This window comes from Labrus mixtus, chromosome 1 (assembly GCF_963584025.1).
Source record: "Labrus mixtus chromosome 1, fLabMix1.1, whole genome shotgun sequence".
NCBI lineage: Eukaryota > Metazoa > Chordata > Actinopteri > Labriformes > Labridae > Labrus > Labrus mixtus.
In genome coordinates, this window is record NC_083612.1 from 21,527,988 (window position 1) to 21,549,596 (window position 21,609).

The following is a 21,609-nucleotide window of genomic DNA, read 5'->3' on the forward strand; positions in this document are numbered from 1 at the left end:
ATAACAGGAGGACAGACATGGCTAAAGAGGTGTGTATGTGTGTGTATCTGTTTCTAAATGTGTGTGTGTCGTCTCTAATGCAGGAGGGGACAGCCTGCCAAGGGGAGAGGTCTAATCCATAATACGGCAGCACGCTGCATGGCTGCATACATTACTGCATACATTACTGCATACATTACTGCATCAATCAGTGCTAAGCTGCAGTGTAATTTTCTAACTCCCAATTTCACTCCCTACCACATCACATAGACAACACCCCATGGCTATTTCTGATGAGATTCAGAGCCAGGGAGAGGGAATGAGGCTGAGGACTGGTGTGGGGGGGGAGGGGGGGGGGAGGGTGTTTACGGAGCAACCTACCTTCCTCTCTCTCCTTCTTTCCTCTCCTCTCCACCTATCCATCCTGCACCCTGATTAATTTCCCACTAGATTGCTTGGCCAGCAGTATTATTAGCATAAAATTTCCATGGATCAAGCCCGGCTATGAAACACTTTCATCAAGCTGCTTGTCAAACACAAAATTTCAAATCTCATTTTGTTTCTAATATCATTTTCATACTAGGGGAGTGATGGGGAAAGGTACGAGGGTGCTGCGATGTGGAGAGAGAGAGAGAGAGAGAGAGAGAGAGAGAGAGAGAGAGAGAGAGAGAGAGAGAGAGAGGTTGTCGACAAGGTTTTGCGGGATATCAGAGGATTGTTATTCCAAAGATAAACGGAGTAATCAATCAAAATTAAAAAGAGCACAAGGGTTTGGAATGAGATTCTGTACTAGAGGGCACACGTATGCATGCATGCGACTCCATGTAGGGGGGCCAAATAGACAAGGACAGCACTGGGTGGATGGGTGGGCCGGAATTTGTGGGCTTGATCCAAACACTGGGACAAAACAAAACATGTGAGCTCAGCTTGATCTTTCATCTTGTGGCGCTTTAAGTCAGCAAAATTTCCTCATATATGCATCTATCACCTCACATGGCACTACACCTCTTAAAAAAACTCATAAAATGCCTGTCAATGTAATACTGTTTGACAGCCAGCACAATAAATAATTAAATCCATTCCATCTTTGATTACAAAATGTGTAACTGGTGCCTCCCACAGCAGCACACTGTACCATTAATTATGAAAAATAAGGAAGCAGAGCAGTGGGGGGGGGGGGGGGGGGGGGGGGGGGGGGGGGGGAGGGGGGTTGTTTTAATAAGGAAACAGAATCAATGCAATTTAATCAATCGGGGCTAATTAAAAAAACTATATTATGAAACAATCAAGGTACATTAACAAGATTACAATAAATGAACTGTGCCAGGAGAAGCAGGCTCTAATTAAATGATACAAATTGTCATTCCATGGCTGCGTAGTATTTGTTGACACCTTGAATAAGAGAGTGTGACACACCTGACCACCCTCAGGAGGGCCACTCCTGTTGCATCTTAAGTAGGATTCAGAAGACTTAGAGCTCATGGTCCTCACAAAACAGTGGACTGTGTATGGTAAGAGGCTGAGTATATTTTGTTATTATAGAGGTGTCATCATGTGGCTACATTTATGGCTAAAGGACCCTTGTGATGAAAACTACCCAATGGCTTTACAGCATTTGAGACACTTTTCTCTTGTAGTTTTCATATTTTCTAGTTGAATTTTCTCTATTGTGAACCCCTGCGGCTCTCAACCATAATCCACATTAGGCAGCTTTTTTTCAAGAAAAAAATCTTTACTATATTTTACTACCTGACATAAATTTGGAAAGTAATGGTGCGCTAGATTTGCTGGATGAGTAAATATTTTTCCTGACTGGTCTCAAGAACATACATCAATCAAATGTAAGCATAAAGTGTTCATGAAAGAGCTGGGTCTTTAGCTTTTTCATAAAGGTGCAAAGGGACTCTGCAGATCGAATGGAATTTGGTAGTTAAGTTCGTTCAACCACCGGGAGAGGAGGAGATTCTAATTAGAGACTTAGGACCCTGTTGTGAAGGTTGGATCGTACGCGTTTCATTGGCAGAGTGTAGTGGGCAGGAAGGAGTGTAGACCTGTACGAGAGAGTTTAGGTAAGGAGGAGCTGTTTTTGCTGCTGTTTTGTATGTGAGCAGCAGGGTTTTAAATGTGCAGTAACTGGGAGCCAGTGGAGGGAGATGAACCGCGGAGCGACATGTGCAGTTTTGAGTAAGTTGAAGATCAGTCACACTGCTGCGTTTTGGATCATCTGAAAAGGTTTGATATAGGCCTATAGGCCAAACAACATCCTGACATTCTGAAGTTGGGAAAACAAATTCTACCTTTTTGTTGATGTATTATCTGTAGCCATTATACTAAAAGGAGCACCTCTGAAAGTAAAAGTAAAATACATTTAAATAAATAACCATTACTTTTTTCGTTTGGTACAAACTATATCTTTTCAATGGCCATGAAACAGAAACAGAGATAAAGACAGTTTGAACTGGTGAATATTTGTATTGTACTTCTGTTGCAATTAAATGTTTTTTTATGATTTTGATTGTTCAGGAGATTTGTCTCAATGAGAACCCAGAAACCAAGAAAAATCAGCACAATGTGTGGTTTTATAAGTGTGGGTGTATGAACATGTGTGCTTAAGGCTTTCCAAACAGACTTTATGGATGGATGTGATACCTGTGTGCGCTTAACTGTACCTTTCATGGAGGAGATGATCTCTGCCTCTTTGGTTTCTGACCAGTCAGGACATTCTCCAGATCAATCCACAGGATCAGCACTTCCAGCTTCAGCGCTGACTCCATCACTGCCAGCTACACATGCAGAAGGTTCAGAGACACAAGAGTGTCAAAACAAACAAGTGATAAGTGATCAGAGGTTATTGTGGATACATATACCGGTAAACATTTTATTTCCCTTTATCACACCAATTGGATTTCAGTCCCTAAGCAGATTGTGGACTAAAGTTGCTGCCACTAAGCCACAAACTTGTTTAAAGTTACGCAATCTCGGAACACATCAGCAATTGTCGCCTATCATCCTCTGATGGATGAGATCAGCAAGAGTTGCCTTTACGAATGAATGGCAATTTTTTTCCGTAATTCCTGTGAAGCCAGCGGTTAGCGTTCAACGACTTCCGGTAAAGACTTCCTTTTCTGTGCGGCTTTTAAGTCTGCAGCGTAAATGCTGTAATTTCTTAGTCCACAACATCCCCTGGCGTTACGCTGTTCATGGGTTTTTGTTTGAGTATCAGTTCAACATTCGATGATAGATACTGATGGGCTTCACCCTGGCTTTCCTCAGCTGAATGATCCCAAAAGAGAATCTGATTTCTTTGCCGAATGACATCGTGATGCAGATTTGTAAAAAGTAAAAATTAAAGCTTTGTCAGGTCTGTCTTCATGAGGAGAAGAACACAAAAAAAATGTCAGATTACTGCCGATGGGAACCTCTATGTCATCAGCGTGGTTTGCATTCTGCAGGCTTTGGGTTACCATCCGGACTGTTTTCATTGTACACACCAAAGCCTATTGGTCATTGCAGGTCGGACTAAAAATGTGCAACAACACTTCTCATGCTAAAAAATCCAGACCCTCAGAGTACAGATTTGACATCTTTATGTTGAATCTGTAAATAGAGAATAGAAATTCAGTGAATCGTTATCACTTATCAGGAATAATTGCTGCGTGTTTGTGCAAGTGTGAAATTGAAGTGAGCATACAATAACATACAGGGGCCAGGAGAGCGTGAAGACGGGGATACAACCCAAGGCAATCACAGCTTATTATGTTCATTCTCAGTCTGAACCTCCGCTTCAGGTCCTACCTGTGGAGTCCTGTCTGGGTGTTCAGAACAATTCATTTCCTCACCCATCACTGCATGTAACCTTCGCTCAGACCTCTAACATGATAAAATTTGTTTTTGAAGAAACATCAGAGAATTAGCCTCTTCCTTCTGTGTCTCTGACGCTCTCTCCACCTCTCAGCTCCCACTCCCTTGTGTCACTTCCTCTCTTTTTTTTATTCTGTCAGCTGACCCATCTGCCTGGATAAAAACTGACGTCCTCTGGTGAGTCTAAGGAAACACCGTATAAAGCAATTACTAACAAGATGTGCCACCCCCTCCTTTTCCCTTTGTGTAGGGAGGGGATAGAGTGGGGCCAAGTGCCCTTCAGCGAAAATGAATTTTCCAATTTCAGTTAGTTCTTCCATGAATAAATAAACAAATGAATAATTGAAAAGAGCAACATAAATAAATAACATCACAAACATTTCACCGGTACTCATAAGTATTCTACAGATAACTCGGGCCGCATGCTAATGATAAAAACAGTACATGTAGCAGGTTGAGATGCATTATTCACCACTCTGCTCTAACCAAAATTAAATAAATAAAAATCTCTAAAGGAACTCAAAACATCCTCTCAGCATTAAAGTGACAGGCCTGTCCCATTTATAACACACAAGGACAGTGTGGAAAACAAATAACTGACCAGTCAGAGAGATGCAGGAGGGAATAAATAAACCAGCAAGAAGCTAGCAGCAATTGACAGAATCTCCAAAATTTCAGCAAGCCGTTAGAAGGAAAGAGGAAAACTTTTAAGGTCTAGGAAAGGACCAATTCTTTAAGTGCTGCAGGAAGTAATGTGACAAGATGAATTGTCAAACTTAACAATTATTGGAAGAGTTATGTGCTACAAGAAAAACGTCATTTTCAATTATTGAGAAAGTTTTCTCTTGGATGGAACAAAGTTTATATTTGATATGAACAAAGACACTGACGGTTAGGGTAGAGACACTTGCGTCAGATGTTGAAGGATGACAAATGGTTGAGTTTTAGGTTTGACAAGCTTTAACCAGGAGACAGGTATGGTGATAAAAACTGCTGGAGGCTTTGGTCATGCAGTACCAGCAGTGTGATGCAGGTTTAGAAAGAAAAAAGCAATATGAGTGGTTTTATGAATTATGATGTCTGATTTATAAAGCAACATCATTGTCCTCATTAAAGGAACTGGATACTTGTTGTAATAGCATTATGAACATGTCTGCTGATGATATTACAAGAGTGTGAGGGTTTATTAGTGACCCTGGAGATGCTGCTTCCAGAACCAAGTGTTACACTTAACTCTCAGCCTTGTCTTGTGGTCTTCAAGCACCAGAAAACACAAATATGTTGAAACTTGTGAAAACATCTTTCTGTCACACATCCCAACAGCTGCTAAAAAAAAAATCTATATTAAGGGGAGTTGGCTAGCCTAGCGATTGTGCAGTCCTCCTCGCAGAAGCCATGGGTTTGAATCTTCGGCCTCAGCCCTTTGCTGCATATATTCCCCTACTTCCTCCTCCTCTAATTTCTCATCTCTGTTAAAATGTCCTTTCCATTAAAGGCAAAAAACGGCCCTAAAAAGAGCTAAAAAACCTGCATTACAATTTTCCACCTTTTCTGTAAGAACTGCTGCACAGTTAGCCTGCCAGTGTACACTAAGTGTAAGTATATAAATGCACTTAAGACCATAGAACAGGAGTGTTGGGATTATAATGTTGAGGCCATTGTGTACCGACTCCAACAGCAACAAATGCACACCGTAAACTACATTCAAATCTAGACAGATCTCCATTCCACGACTCAACAGCCTACTAAATAAAAGCCCTGTTCTATCACAGCTAATGTCCTAGTTCACAGAAACAATGGTAGAGGAGGGGATTGTAGTGAATGAGGAGTTAAACAATGATTACTAATCTCATTACATTAGAATAAAGAAAAGCGCATCAGCAAACACAGGGGACGTTGCCCTTTGTCCTCCGCGGGTCTCGTTTTCCACAAAGCTCATTAAGGGATACTGTTAACATGCTTCCTAAGCACAAAATGTTAATTAAAAACACAAGGCTCATATGCATTTTTACGCTATGCTTTCCAACACCATGGAGAAAAAAAAATCTCATTTCCTCTGTTGTTCTGCTGATTGCAGCCTGATGCTGTGCTGGAGTTAATTAGAACCCTGTGATCTGATGTGACGAGGGGGTGACCGCATGGCACGCTGCCACCGGCTCCCCTCCCTCCTCTCCACCACTGCAATCAACCCCGAGCCTACTTGTCATTGCTGCTGTAGACTAGGTCATTTCATCTAGATTGAAGGTCCCACCACGTTGCTATCTCCTTGTCTTTCCATCTCACAATCTAACTCTTACTATGTTGTGCGGTTCTGGGACATCAGGCTTCCAGACCTTAGATCAAGAAGGTTTGCCAGATTCTCCAGCTCAGCTAAAATGTAACCCTCCCTCCCTCAAAGGCAGTATGGTAGAGTGCTGGGCCAAATGACCTGATGAAAAACACCAGAACACCAGGGTAAGCGCCGGATTTATAATTAACAGTAATGGCAGACAGATTGCAGTATCAGGCAATAATCTCTTGGTTCAGTCAAACTACTTAAGAAGTGTTTTTGAATATTGTTCATGTTAGCATTAAGATGTTTGGAGTATATGTTGCAGATCTTCCCAGGTTTTTCCCTCGAATTCTACTGTGGACTAAAATGGTCAGTCAACTGTGTTGCATTCAAGTCATGGTGCCAACCTTGACATTAAAAAAACATGGCCGTAACAGCTCTGATAAGTTTTCACTTAAAGACACACAAAGAGGGGGATCATTTTTATGAACTGACAAACTCATACAGTGACAGGATCACCCCATAAAAGTCCACGCGAATGAAATGAACAAGTGTTCACCGGGTGTGAAAATATACTGCAGCACGCACCTCTGCAGACCCTCCTATTAATCAACCTGTCCACACTTTGTTTTGAGAGTAATCTCGTCCAACCACCAGAGAAGCACTCAACAGTAAGTGGCGCTTGGCTGTGCTTTGAAGGCCGTGGTTTATTGCCATCCCAAAGCACAGCAAGACTGTGCTGTAAAAACACATCATCTCAGTGCTCAGCACTTGCCTCCAGTTACTCACCTCACACATGGCGATCCAGCTCAGGGCCTAAAGACCGCCTTAACCACCTCTGGCCCAAAAAGAGATACTATAGTAGGACACAGTTTGGTAGTCCTCCTCTTTAGTCTCTCCAAGGCTGCCGCTACCTCGTTAAAAAATCTGCTTTTAACTTGTAATAAATATAGAAAATGAAGGTCAGGCCCTTTTGAACCTCCATTAAAACACATGAAAAGTCAGAAACGACAGAAAAAAAATATTAAAATCTGAATTTTAAATCCCAAATAAAAGTTGATTTCTTGGAGAAGTTGTTCAGAAAGAGTGGAACATAATTAAACTGATTTCTTTCAAACTTATTTCTTTGAGTGAGAGAATGATGGTGGCAGAAGTCAGTGTGTGTCTTTGCACACATGTTCGTTTCTGAATGCGTTGCTGTGGGTACGATACGCTTGTGGACAAATCTTGAGGGTCAGATGTTGTCCTCCAGCTGAACTCTTAAAAATCTTTTCATTTCTTTGTATGCAGTGCCACCCATGCAAAGACTCCAGATTCAAAGTTTCCATCACATTTATTTCTTTATTACCACTGAGTTGAGGCATAACAGTGGGAGAATGCGGCTCATGACTGCGACACACTCTGTACCTTTCTCTTGTTTTCATGAGTGGCATGGCCAAGGACGCTGACCCCTCCTACACACTCTTGTCTACAGTAAGAGGCATCTAAAACTTTAACAAAACTAAGTGCCTCTTCCCGTTACTTGACCTCCTCATGAATGCTTCCTTGAATATTTCAATATTAGGACGGCGAGGGCAAGGGAAAACTTAAGCAGAAGTAAATAGAGTGCTGAAATGTTGAAGTGGTGTGTGGCGGTCAGAAGGGCAGTAGTGGAGTTTCAACTCAGGGAGTCAAGTAGGATGGAGATAAGGCTCATAGATTCTTCAAACTTCATAATATATAGCATCCATGAGCCTAATGAACAGTACTGATGCTACATGAGGGTTATTTTATATTTAAGAGCACACTGACAAGCTGGGAAGAACTCCAGGCATAAATGAGCCTCAGAAAACATCACAGAATATTGAATTGACACTGTGAGGGAAATCTACTTACAAGCAAGAAAAAGTTAAATGTATGGACGTTCTTTAGAAAGCAAGGTAAAGCAGGTTCAGAGAAGTGATTGCTCTTAAATGGGTGACCTCTCCATCTTTCACATCCTTGAAAGACGACATTACATTGGACCTCTGTCTAAACACTTGGAAGGAGTACGTGACTGCACCATTCATCCTTCAAGGACGCAGAGAATGTATGTTTTCCTTTAGTACTCCAGAAGAAAAAGAGCTTTTGACCCACCATCTTTAAGGTATCAAATGTGGCATAGCTGCAGCTTCTTCCAATGCAGGGAAAGTCAAAAGATCAAGGTTTTGAGGCCCACAAACCTCCCAGACTTCTCGAGCTTCCTTCTTTCCAAACAAAGGGCAACTGAAGTCAAATGGACACATGAGCACTTACATGTAGCCCTAAACCCTCAACCTCTTATTGAGGGAAAGAGTAAGTTGGATGTAAGTGTGTATTCATACAAGGTTGTATGTGCCTTAAGTCAACTGACCTTTCTTTGCAGCACTTGACTTTCATTCTGCACCCATGTCTTCTAACCATCTTTCTCCACACCTGTAGCTCAGAAATCTTTTCTTCGTTCTGCCTCTTCGCCTCCTCCTTCATGACACACAAATAAGAGGGGGCAGAGGGGATACGTACAGAGGATTGAAGCTGTCTGTTTTTAAAGGTGTCAGCACATCCTGCTTCTGCATAATACATATCACACCTCAGAGATGATCCATTAGCAGGTTACAGCAAGAGAGTCGAGCAATAAGCTGAAGAGATACGGTGGCAGCAGACACACACACCAACACACACTGCACACAAATACACAATACCCACCACTTTAACTGCCAGATGAAGGGCTGGGTGGGATTGTCCCTGTGGGGCAGGCTGCATTTAAAGCCACTTTCACTGGACTGACTTCTGGGCTCCAACTCTATGCTGCCTCAAGAGAAAGCCCAAAAGAGCAACTGTGTAAGAGAAAGGAAAGACAGAAACAGAGCGAGATGAATATAAAGAGAGATAGACCGGAGAGAGAAAAGACACGTCACCACACCCCCCCTTTGCTCTTCCAGACACTGATTTATAATTTTAATATCTTTAATTTCCACAGCAGCACCCATTCTCCAAATGTCATTTTCCAATTTATGTCAAAGCGTGTGACCATTTTTCTTAATACAGCTTATGACAAGCTCAGTAGCAATGCGGATATGCAATTCAGATTGAGTGTTTTACAGGCACAGCAGCAGCCATACTGGGGTGTTTGTGTGTTTGTCTTTATCAGTGTCTGCTCAGTATTTTGGAGGGGAAAGACCGGGAGCACAATACACCAGGGGAAAATTGGATTCACTGCAAAATATGTGTCTTCAGGGGACAGAACTATAATTCTGTCATAAATCTAATAATTATAGTTATCATAATAAGAATTATGGTGATGGCAATGATAATGTATTAAAATATGCATTAACATTAAGAGCTTAACATGAAATGTGGGCTGGCTTTATGACCATTACATGAATATTGATGTTAATTAAAACAGAACCTCCCTTTTTATGTAATACTCCATCTTGTTGTAATGGTGAGAGTTGGTCGCAGTGGTGAGCCAGATGGAGCCGAGGACTTTACTGGTAGCTTTATCCCACCCCCACTGTGAAAACCCCTACAGTATGTGGAACCCCTTCTGTGATGTGCTAGAGGCAATAACATACTTGTTGATTGTGTACATATTTTAGTTTTAAATCTATATATTTAAGCTTTATTTAACCACCTTATTTTGCCTAAAACATGGGAGCCATCTTTAAATAGGAGGTATGACTTTGCATTGCTTAGTATCTTACTTAATAACTAAATAGCAAAAATGTATTGTAAAAAAGAATGATTAACAGATCGAGTCAGTAGCCTTTTTATTAAGAAATAAAATATCGACTTATACAAAAGTAATGCCGCCTAATCATCAATTATATGGTGTTAACTGTGTCTGCAGAGAGACCCTGTCATCTGCCTGTATTTTGATCCTTTCGTTGACTCAGGATGTTTTCGGGCGGGGTAGTGATGTTTCCCTATGCCACAGCCACATGACAGTGCGCAGGTGAGTTTGGGAGTGGATACCATTCAGCAATAAATCGCCATTCAAATTGCAGACCTGGACATTGCAAAGAAGAGAGAAAAAATAATCATAGTGAAGTGAAATACCTCACTGATAAAGCTTGTTCCAAAACGAGGGTGATCCTTTGGTCAGTGGATGTGGAGTTGGCCTGCTTTCTGTTGGACTGGCAGGTGCCAAACAGTGGCGGTTATCTTGTGCTAGCTTGCTAAATTATCGTCTTTTCCATAACACCTTATGTAATATTGTCAGGTAGCTACATGCAGTTAACATACACACATAATCCCAGGAGTGGGGCCCATTTTGAATGTTGTGTTTACAAGCTGTAACAAACAATTTCTACTGACTCTATCTTTAACATTTGGTACATTACAATTCTCCCTGATTAGTGATTCACAATATCAATCAAGGAAAATCAGTTTAATAATCATTTTCCTTCCCATGCATTCGGGGGATTATAGGATGACCAGATAAACGATAAGTTTAACACTAACCCTTACAATATTTGTGAAATACTCAACATACCGGTACTCAACGTTCCACAGCTTTGTTATAAGACAGCGTATGTTTCATCACATTAACTCTAAACAAAAACTAGTGTCAATTACAGTAGATCTAAAGGATTTCAGATGAATTCACTTCTGTATTCTCCAGGCACCCATTGATTCAAAGCAATGCATCTATGGTTATGAAAATCTATTTTCTATAATTATGTAATAATGAAGCTGCAGGCAGGTGTTGCTTTAAAGCTTCCATGCTGTTAAATTCAAGGGCAAATAATCTCTGTTATTCAAGACTTGACGGTAAGTTGCTAAGCAGCAATCTTTTCAGGGAAAAAAAGTAAAGCATAATTTTTTAAAATTTTACATTTACTTTTATTTTGTCTTGATTGGATAAAACACATCAAGTTTAGAAACTATCATAAAATCATGTTAATGACCCACACAGATGAAAATAATGTTTGTTGTTAACCCCTACGCCAGTTGGTGGTTACGAGGTTAAGCATGACTTTTAATTAATTAATAAAAGATGCAAAACAAACTGTATTTTCAACAAAATGACTGAAATGATGGCCTGCTACCTGAGTCCAGGATTGATGACACATGACCTTTGAGGTTTAGATTAAGGCCCTATTCATGAAAAATAAGGCCACATGTACAAGGACCAACGTCCAAACGAGAATTGAAAAGATCAAATTATGTTATTTGTGCCGTTCTCACATGATGAAAAAAACAACTGATAAGCCAAAAAACAATAACAACAACAACAAATATACAAAAAAAAAAAAAAATCAAAACATATTTGTACCACTTTTGCATGCAATCAAAATGCAGTATATGTGACAGAGCAAACCAGTCTGTGGGAGAATGGCTTTAAGACCTGCTTAGGGTAATAGTAAAAGTATCACCCCTATCCCTCCTGTCCCCTCTGAGCCAAACACTGATCGACTCTCTGTGAGTGGCGGCCCGCCAGCCCATGTTCCCTACTATTGAAAAAAGGGTAAAAATAACAGGAACAAGTTGTCGGAAATGAAATTTCAATTCATCCAGTCCCTTTATACACTGGTGCGAAAGCCTGTCGTTGAGAGGGAGGGATCAATAGTGTTTAGACAGCAGGGCAGATTTTCTAAGCGCCGGATCAATAGGAAAGAGAGAGGAAAAAATACCCTGGCTTTTCTTTGGCTGTTGTAGTAAATACGAACAAATCAGTGGCCTTAGGCTAAATGGATTGACCAGCTGTTTCCGAGTTCTGTGTTGTAAATAAAGATCCATTTTGAGGTGTGTAGTGGAGGCCCAAAGGCGAGAGTGCCGCTCTTCAGGTTGGCCCTGTATGGGCTTTGCTGGACTAAAGTAGTGTCCTGATGAGAAGGTGAGGGAGGTGAGGGAGGCGAGGGAACACAGGAGACAGAAGGTAGGGCTTTGTGCTTACAGCATGCAGCAATGGGTTTCAAACTTTTTTAATGACAAAACCAACAAAACACTGTTATCAATTCATAATGTTCAATTAGACGCGCCAGATGGCCAATCAGTTATATTATGCGCCCCATGTACGAAGGCTATAGTCCTCATCTCAGGGACCGTTCAAATCCCACCTTGGGCCTTTGCTGCATGTCCACCCCCCACTCTCTCCTCCCACCATTTCCTGTCTTTCTTCAGCTCTCCTATCTATTAAAGGCAAAAAGGACATACAAATAACTTGTATATTAAAATAAAATGTTAAATTGGTTGGTATTCAAATCAGTTAATTATCTAAAAGAAGTATCGTTATGAGTTTGATTTTAGTTTTTTTTCTCTTGAGTACATTTAGTCAAGTTGGAAACCTCCACCTTCTCCCATTACCAAGCACAGCAATAACATACTGTATGTGTAGTTTCACCTCCCTGTTTACTGATAACTGGTGTTAGTATAGCTAGAAGAGGGTTCACTTTGTTGGGAGATGTCTCCTGTGCATTTTTCTTACTGTAGTTGGTGGTTACCAAAAAAATGCCGTAAATACACATGCCTTTCTCATCTCTCAAATATCCAAAAATGAAGAGCATGCTGTTTTGTTTGTAGGTTTGTATACAAATATAAGATCATTTAATTTTAAAGAATCTCAAAGATATTATTACATCTTATTATAGTAGCATATGTATCTGATCAATACAATTTGAATTATTAGGTGACAAAAAAAGGTTGGGACATCTGTGATATGACTTCTTGTTGACATAAGCAACTGTGGCAGGTTAAATATCTCAAACTAATATAGAGAGCTAATCAGAGGGTAAGATCCTGACAGGATGACTGATGTCCTGCTTGCTTTGCCTCACCTCTGGACTTATTAAAGAAAAACACCACAGGCAGAGCCTTCACAAAACTCATTGGTCAACCATGGTGGAGAATGTGATGGGTGAAATTCATCACTAAAAAACTTTCCAGTCCAAACAAAACACCCATTGCAGAACCAAATGACACAAAGGCCTCTGGTTAAAGAATGATGGGCCTCCAAACTCAGCGAGGAGAGAGACTTTAAAGGACAAGAAAGAGGGAAAAGGATGGCTGTTGACTCACGCTGCAGGGTTTAAAGGGGGAAAAAAAGAAGAAGGCAAGAAAGGCTTTGCTTTGCTTGAAAACATTGTACAAGTAAGTTTAGGTCTGAAGACCTTTGAGCATGCAAGAGAAGAAACTTAAAAACTAGCTAACTCTACAAGGGTCCAGCCTAAACAAACAGCACAATCTGCTGGAGTCTGGAAATAACATACGACTGATTCTCTTTGCAGTAAGTAAAGGAGTAACTGCTTTCAGTGTGCAATAAAACTGCAGTTTGTCTGTATTATTGTTGCAAATGCACAAACAGATCCCACAGACAAGCCAACTGTACAATTGCAGACAAATAACAAGACACAGAATCTTTACAAGAATACATAAATGGAGCAGCTAGACATGTTGTACGACTCATTTGAGAGCAATTTCACAATGTAATTGAGGCTTTGTGTGCATGTGCGTGTTTTGAAAGTGCCACCTCGCTCTGATTAAGGTCACCTAGGACTGTGCACTTACCGGATCTGAGGCTGAGCAGCAGAGGTTAGAGCACAAGTCACTGGCTTCCTTAACACATTTCCTTAATGATGCCATCCCTCGCGCCTCCATTCCAACACATTTAGAGATGGAGCAGTTACAATGTCTATTAAGACATTCAAATGTCTCCGCAAGCTATTTACCCCACTGCTCTAGCAGAAAAGGGTAGCCGGAATTAAGTGTGACAGCGCTGACTCGTTTCCCTTTTTAAACAGACAAAATACATAGACAAAGTCATCAAGCAGGAGCAGCCATTCAAAATTTAGATTACAGCTTCCTTGCCTTTTGGAAAACTCTCGTCTTTCTCTGCTTGTTAATAGGACTGTTCTTTTTAATCTAATTATTAAGTGTTTTCATTATGACCGATCGTGGAGCTGATTCTGAAGGCTGCTTGTTTTTCTGTTCCTGGCATCTGATCAAACCTCATTTACTCAACAGGGGGGATAGAATGAAATGTCTGATCATTAACCCTGTGTCTGCTTTAAGACGGGAATGTCTGCCTCCCAAACATTTCATCTTCTGGTGCACCTTAGCTTAAGATACAATTTTTTATGTATTATCATCAGTGAAGACAGCTGGAATTTACGCAGCGATCTAAAAAATATAATCAACCTGTGAGACACACAAGATAAATGTGGTGTCCTCTTCAGCTATTTTATTTAAAGTTGCCAAAGACAAAATGTCAAAAAGTCATCATACGCTTTTTAATCTGATACTCTTTTCTTGCCAAGGTTGCTGCCCCATGAGCTGTGTATCAAAGTGAGCAGTCCTTTAACGTGGTCAACTCCCCACAGACTTTCTGTTCCCTATTCTGGCTCGTGTTGGTGTTTTTTTTCCCATGTTTGGGGTATTCTTGGGAGGAGACAAGGGCTATTGAGAGAGTTTATGTTCCTGGCTTGTACAGAGGCTTCTAATGTGTAACACAGGGCACTTCAGCATTCAAACGCCTGGGGCTATTCTCTAAGTGGTCTTTACTTTGAAAACACAGGTGCCCTCCAGGGGTTGATGAGTGCTGGTTGTGTGCATGTGTGTGCATGTATGAGGACGCAGAAAGCTGGGAGGGCAGATAAAGGAGCGGCAGTGTTTTGAGGCCCATGCAATGGTCTGAATAATATATCCATACATCATCAGTCCATGTCAGACTTTGATTCAGTGTGGTGGGCTCGCAGAAACCGCTGTGGTATTATCTTTAATAATGCAAGCTGGGATTAGGCGCTTATTCTCTTTTTGATAAATATGGACAAATCAATTAATTCTGCTGACATTCCCCCCACAGCACATATATAAATCCAACATTGGGCTTGGCTTGCTTGTTTTGCTCTCTCAGGCAGGGCTGAATAGTTTGATTTTTTATGTCCTCATTCAACAAAAAATAACTCCTCAGTGTTGAGAAGATTTGTTATTCTCACAAAAGACTATAAAATAACTTTGACTGTTGATAATGCTGAAAATCTAATGAGGTTTGGAGATCGTAAATGTACATAAAGTTGCATATCCCTTGGAGAGGAATATACTGTATATTTGAGATATCACTGTTTCACATTTCACCCACAATAACTCTCATTTAAGCGACCAAAAAGGAAGAACATGCATTCTTTATCCCACTGTACTCTCAATATGCAGCCATCATGTAAATGCAGCATGCACATGTTTTTCAGTTTCCTGGTAGAAAACCAGTTGAAATGAGGATAATGGCGAAAAATTTGAGCCTGTTATGCACTTCACAGAGTTTATGGTGTCACTGAGTGCATTACTGATGGAAAAGCCTCATGGCCATTTTAAAGGCTATAGACCACTTAGCAGATCTCCGCTGATCCTGATGCCCGTGACCTTGATAATGAGGTGCAGCTGGCACAACAGTCATTAGGCCTCCATATCTCCACCTTCAGGAACCGTCTTTTATTTCCGTAGAACCTTTTATCTATTTCTCTCTGAGCTGCTCTGCAGTCTCTCACTGGTCGAAGGCCGTTAATGACTGCGACAGTATAGCAAATGTCATTACATAGCTTGTCTTATCAATACTTCTAAAAACAGAACATCAATGGAAATGAAGGCAGAGCAGATATAATATGTTTCTGGTAGTGTCACAATCTTGTATGTCTAATTAAGCTGAGTTTAACTGAAAGACTGCATGAGGAGAGAGCGGAGAGGAGATGGTGACCCAATTAAAACCAAATCGAAACTCAGACTCGCTCTATTGTGTGGCTCATGCACAAAATGAGAAAGAACCTGTGAAAACAAGGAGAACAAGCTTTATTAGTACCTAAAAAGCCCTGTTGCTGCATTAATATTCCAGCTTAATGAAAGTGTCTTTTTTTCCCCCCTACACTTGCCTGTCACTGCTCAGTTCATAAATATTGTCTTATTATGATCATCATGGCAATATGCTGAAAATTTCAGAGCCAATTACTAGAATGGCAGGTGGAATGGGTGCGTGCTATGAAGAAATGAAGGGTTGCCATGGTTATATAGCCAAAGAATCAGACTGAATGTGTGTATGGTCATGTGACCAATAGCTGGCTGAACTGCTGCTCAGGCCCCTTACACCAAAGGACACTTAACCTCAATTGCTGACTACAATTGCCGGCCAATCTGGCTGAATTTATTAGCTATTTGTGTCTTCAGGTCAAGCTGGCTGTATATCTATTTCAGCCAAAACAGAGCTTTAAGACCAAAAACTCAGGACATTTTTTCCCCCCATAATCTTCCTAATGATATGGCGAGTCGAACACAGTGCCAAGGGGGACTCCATAGTATACAAAATCTGCATCAATGGACGCTTCTGAAAGATAGGCATCCAGAGGCAGTGGACACAAAGCAGAAAAGTACTGGTGCCACAAAAACCTGAATATAAACAACACAAAAATAATGCATTTAATGCAAACAAAATACATTCAATAATAATAATAAAGGACAATGCAATTTGATGGTGATACATTTTGGTAACATAAGAGAAAGGGGGGAAAGTTGAGTGTGTTTTTTTCAGTGACAGCTCAAAAAATTTGCATATTTTCTGATCTGTGTGCTGTTCACCGAGCCCCCCCCCCCTCGTACCTATATGTGCTGTGTGAACTGTGTCCTACTCTCTGATCCCCCTTATTAAGAATACAATACCTTATGCATAGACAAGGATTAATATTTGAGAATGTGTAAAATGAAATTGGAAATGAAATGACTTGGATCAAAAGTTAATTAAGGAACACCTTGCACAAATATATCTTTTTAGATTGTGCCTGCTTATACAGAAGCAAGATGGGATGTAAGCGCGCTAGTCAATGGCAGACTCCAACAGATCAACTCTAAACTAGAGGGGAGCAAAAAAAAGTTGTTGTACAGTATTATTATTTATCTCGATCAAAAGGAAAAGACTCCTTAAGGAAGTTCTCAACAAGTATTTCTTGTTGATAACTTAATGCAAAGGCAAAAGTGTCGCTCAGTGGCAGCAATGCACGAAAATCACTCTCGGTTAGAATTTTTTAATATGTTTTTCTGCTATACAACAACTGATTAAAAGTCATTCAAAAGTGAAATATAATGCAGATCAGCACTGATAATGATGCTGGAGTGAAGTGTGTGGACAGAAATTATACAAATAAATAAATAAGCTCAAACAAACGGAAAAAATCATCCCACCAGAGCAATTACGGATCTAATCAGAGGTTTGTGCTCTCCTATCTTGCTCCCATTTGCATCATAACACAGTGTGCAATATTAATTTCCGAGTTTACTGCTTATTGGAAGTGCAAAGTATGAAAAGCCATTAAGGTCCCAAATAGGAAAGCAATTTGCTGTCACATGGATTCAGCTCTATTAAAAAGAAAAATCTTGTTAACCATTTGGAATTAGAGTCATTTGGCAAAAGGCATTCTGCCGCACTCCAGTAAAATAAGTAATTATGCTTCTTTTCCTTCCATCCCTCTTTCTTTCATTTGCACGAGCGTAGTGGGGAGTGGTGGATGGGGAGAGTGACTGGATGTAAAGGTAATTAAAGTTGTTGGCTATCTGTTTGTTTAATGTAGGGATCAGGCCAGCTGAGAGGCTCGGAGGCGAAGGCAAGATGAGAAACACATCCATTTTTCTGTCTCTGTCTACCAACCCCCAAGGCTAACGCTCATCTGGTCCATATATCACCAATTCCAGCTCCACCATCCACAAACTAAACAGGGACCTATCCATACAGGAAAAACTTGCACTGACTATTCCTCTGAGCTTATCTCACTTTCATTTAGGTTCCAACTGAGTAAATTTCATTAGAGCTTCTCAGTTGTGGTTTTACTGATTAAATTAAGCCATCTCTGTAGGCCCTGATGTTTTACCAGATTTCAAACTTTGTACTTTAATGGGTGTAGCGTACAACATTTGACATGTCACTAAATTGGCTTTTTTTTGTTTACCAGTTAAGAAAAACAAGAAGGCCCACATGACCCTATGTCATGTCATGTCTACTATTATGTTATACGTAATAGTAGACATGCATTCTGACATATGGTTTTTAACAGAGAAACACAAAATAACAACACCAAACCCATCACATTCTTGTATCCAAAGACTCATTTGGACTGAACCCTAGCCCTGAATCTTTGGTTAAGCAGTATTTTCTGGATAGTGTCATGACCTCTTACTAATCATTATCAGCTCAATGGGTAACATATCTAACATAGGCTTGGCTCCACGCACTCCTAAGAAAGAATGAAAGCCCCCCCAAAAAACAAGGATTTATGGTGTGGCGTGTATGGCCTCTTAGGTGTTTTATGGCTGGACCTGCAGGGCCTATTTAGAAAGCGCTGCGTGCTCCGTCCTGACCACAGGTATTGATCGTCAGCAATGGCCATGGCGTAGCTGACTAGTTAAAGCCCTGCATGTGCCCTCACAGGGAGATGAAAATGAGGCCTCTGTGTGTAATGATCTGTGTATGAGCTGGGAGAGGAGGCCACAGACGCAGAGAAAAGAAGAAATTAAATCATTCCTTTGCTCTTTGAGGAGAGGCGCTGCAGCCAGCCATGCTCGGCTGCTTAATGTGGGATCTTTTTTTGAGAGGAAAATTAAAAAGAGAGAGAGAGAGAGGGAGAGAAGCGAGTGAGAGCGGGGGAAAGAGAGATAAATGGCTGGATGTGGAGGCGGTAAATGAGAGCATCCTGATGCAGAGAGCTGTGCGCGGATGTCCCTAATGGGGTAGGCTGATGTGAGCTGTCTGGTAGCTGACCACCACGGTTATATTGCCTTCCTGCCTACCCCACACCAGGCCCTTCCAGCGCTGAGACAACCCCGCTCCATGCTAATTGGCTGAAAACGATGGTGCATAACAAGTACAGAAGAGACATTGGTCTAATTCGAGAGGGGGTGAAACGATGGATAAAATTTCTCTAATCATATGAGGAATTTTCTTGTCTGTGAGGCAAAGACTGCAGCTTTCTTTCCCTCTAGAGTCAGGAGTCAAGACACACAGGAACAAAGACTTAATGACCATTGGCCTGTGAATCCATGTACGCTTATGGACAAAGTAAACCAAGCAGCAATGACTGTGAAGTCATTACTCTCAACCCCCCCCCCCCCCCCCCCCCCCCCCCCCCCCCCCCCCCCTTCCCCAAAGAAAACATGGTCCTCTGTCAATTCCACTGTGAATGCAACTTTTATTCATGCACTCAATGTGTGAGTAGCTTAAGAGATGTGTTAAATAGACAATCACTCAGTGCCAAAATCACTCAAAAAATGGGCGTAGTTCAAAAAAAGAGCGACACTTTCTCCACAATATACCAGCCTAAATAGAAGTGATGGTGGGTGTGAAGATGCCTGTCACTTAGAACTCCTAACAATGTATTGTATTGTTTTCACTAGATTAAGTCCAATAAGGCACAAAAAAACTCAGCTGCTGAACATCATAAAACAAATGGTAACAAAAGAACAGACAAATGCTAATTTTCCTCACAACATTTCCTTTGACACGTGTGAAACGCTCACAAGATCTGGGGTAGTGTGTAAAGAGATGCCAGGGAAACGCTCAACAGGGACCAAACCTCTACGACTGCAATGCACCCTTTGCATGACCCCCATCCTCAAAGCTTCTCACTTCAACCCCACAGGGGTGAGTGCTTGTTCATTTCACCTCAGCGGCCTCATTAACGCAGCCCTCTGCCATCATTAAGACGTTTGCAGTAAAATTAATTGAAAGACAGATTAAAAATAAATTAAGAAAAATGCGTTGCAGAATGCCTACGTGCACTTCATAAATCACCGGGGCAAAGCCAGGAGCTGGCTTCCCATAATTAACCGCAGACTATTTATTTTATCCTGACGGTATAAATTAGAATTCAGACGCACAGATTATATTAGGGCTGTCTGCCATGCGGAACTGCTGAGGGGTGTGCAGAATATTTTAAGGATACAAAGAGAAGAACAGAAAAAGAGAGAGAGGTAGGTATAGAGAGAGAGAAAGATAATGTGAAAAAAGGCAAACAATATGTAAATGCATACAAAGCAGAAAGATAACATTTGCGTCCCATAGAGAAAGAATTTGCTCAGGGAATACATAAAGAGATAATAGACTAAGCAATTAACAGCTACAATCAAGTGCATGATTAAATGAAACAACAAATGCCTTATTGAATGAACCGTGCCAATTGTTCCACTGACTCATTGTTTGAAAATAAGCAGGACACTTTTTGAACTGGAAGTTTAAACGGCATCACTTGTATTCACTGCGATCAGAAGCAGAGCTGGTGACATAACTCTGCCCAGGAAATCTCCCCTCATTCCTCCCTACCTCACTTTACTCTCCTGCTGTATCACAACCTGGCCACTTCACATGCAAATGCAGACTAAACCTCTTCTGCCAGTCAGCCTTCAAAACCACACACCCCCCACCCCAGAGACACCCAATCTCAGTCTACCCCTTACTGTCTATGCATCACTCTCTGCGCTACAGTCAGTGTTAGCCACATACTGCCTCCTCGTGGGCACAGTGCCCAGACTGGCAAAGAGCCAGACCTGCTCTGCCAGACTGGACTGGCAAAACGCTTCCTTTCTCTCCACACTCCAGATTCCCTGCACATCCTTTCATCAGAATGCCTGTGGCCCTCTCCTCCTCCTTTCTCTGTCTTTATTCTGCACCACAGCTGAGATCCACACTTTGAAAGTATGCCCTCCAACCACATGGAAAAAAAAAAAAGAATGCTGCCACTAGTACTGCTGGGGAACAAAATAAAGCAGTCTGACACATTTGAATGCTTGGTTATTATGCAATCACACTGAAGGCATAAGCAAGTTATCTAAAACAATGTTACATCAAGGCACAGCATCAGGTATCAGGTGCAGAGTACAGGAGAATGAACAAGCAAAGTCAGTTTTTTTACATTTTTATGAATCAACACAAAAGGATCGAATTTGAGCCTCCATGTATGAAGTGGTTACAGTGACAGATATGCGAAATACAATATAGAGCTGCCAGCAGACTTAGTTCTCTTGATAGAAGAAAGGGTCTGATATGTTCGCAGTGCAGCCTACAGCAAGGGGACGGATTCACTACATGCAGGATGTGCACAAAACATACAAAACCACCATAGTAAAAGTACTAAGATGTGTGTTAGTAGTAATAGGAATACACAGATAATACTATCACATATTAAAATGTAAGACAACTCAGGCAAAAACTGTACGGCCACCTTTCACTTCATCAAGTACAGAACTGGCTCATTAAGCCCAATCACATCCGATAAACACGACTTTGTATCAAAACAAAAATGAAACAAATCTTTGCACCACTTACAAAAATATCGGCACTCAACTTGACTAGACTCCCTGACTGATTTAGTTGCTGTATAGTTCCAAATATGGCCTCTACATTTTTCCGTTCCTCTTCCGTTTTTTTTTTTGCTGACCACTGTTGATGCTTTTGAACCCATGTGCACTATGCTTGGAGGAAATTCTGGGGATTTATAGGTTGCAGTGGTCGAAACACAAATCTTGTAGTGTATCTT

The 21,609-nt window shown here is 41.1% G+C and overlaps 1 long non-coding RNA gene across 6 annotated transcripts in view; it reads right to left on the bottom strand.

Moving 5' to 3' along the window:
* The window catches only part of LOC132974339 (uncharacterized), a 95,533-nt gene that overhangs the window by 21,205 nt on the left and 52,719 nt on the right, over positions 1 to 21,609 (bottom strand). For 5 of the 6 annotated variants that reach the window (XR_009673115.1, XR_009673114.1, XR_009673111.1 and 2 more), the window contains one exon: positions 2,649 to 2,762. This is a non-coding gene — a long non-coding RNA (uncharacterized LOC132974339). Of the gene's footprint in view, positions 1 to 2,648; positions 2,763 to 8,502; positions 8,591 to 8,815; positions 8,947 to 21,609 lie in introns of those variants that run through there. The other variant, XR_009673116.1, reaches the window with a different exon arrangement.